Below are 676 nucleotides of genomic sequence, written 5' to 3'. Positions count from 1 at the left end.
GACGCAATGTAGTCCCTCCATTGCTGGCTGTTCCAATTGCTGTTGGATAGCACCAGAAGGTTAACGGCTGCACTGGAGATAGCAGTGCAATGTGGATAATAACTTGTTGTTTGACTGCAGGTTTGTGGTGACTTGAGGAACCCATACCGAACCGCAAAAATTCCCAACAAGACTGTGACTATCTATAATGATGAGAAAGTAGTCTCGATTATGCTTGTACAGAAGAGATGTTTCAAAGCCCAATAAGCCATATTGCCTAGAATGTGTCGTCTTGTAACATCGTAATGTAATTTGCCGTGTGTCCTTCTTGGCCAGAAATCTAAAGCCTGAACCAAAAGTAAAAGATAGTTCATGTTAAATATTTCCGGACAGATGTTGCCCTACGAGGAAAATAGGCGAAGCAACGTAATAAAAATCGTTCAAGACTGTGTGTGCTTGGAGTTGTGGCAAAGAAAAGAAAGTTGCTTGATTGCTGGAAGCGATAGTGAACAATAGCAAAAAAATATTATAATATAGTTGCTTGTCGCGTTCAATCTAACGCTTGACAGGATTGCCGAGAAGAAACTGACTGCGATGTCTCTCAACGACCAGTTGTAGATTTATTTAATCAAATTTTGAAACCTATGATTGATTCAGCGTCAATCCTCAACGGTTTCCTCTTTGAACTATTTATTTG

The sequence above is a fragment of the Actinia tenebrosa genome, unplaced genomic scaffold (assembly GCF_029948245.1).
Source record: "Actinia tenebrosa isolate PJP-AT-01 unplaced genomic scaffold, QUT_ActTen_1.0 PGA_scaffold4__44_contigs__length_22323623, whole genome shotgun sequence".
Lineage (NCBI taxonomy): Eukaryota > Metazoa > Cnidaria > Anthozoa > Actiniaria > Actiniidae > Actinia > Actinia tenebrosa.
Note: the sequence above shows the minus strand (reverse complement) of the source record.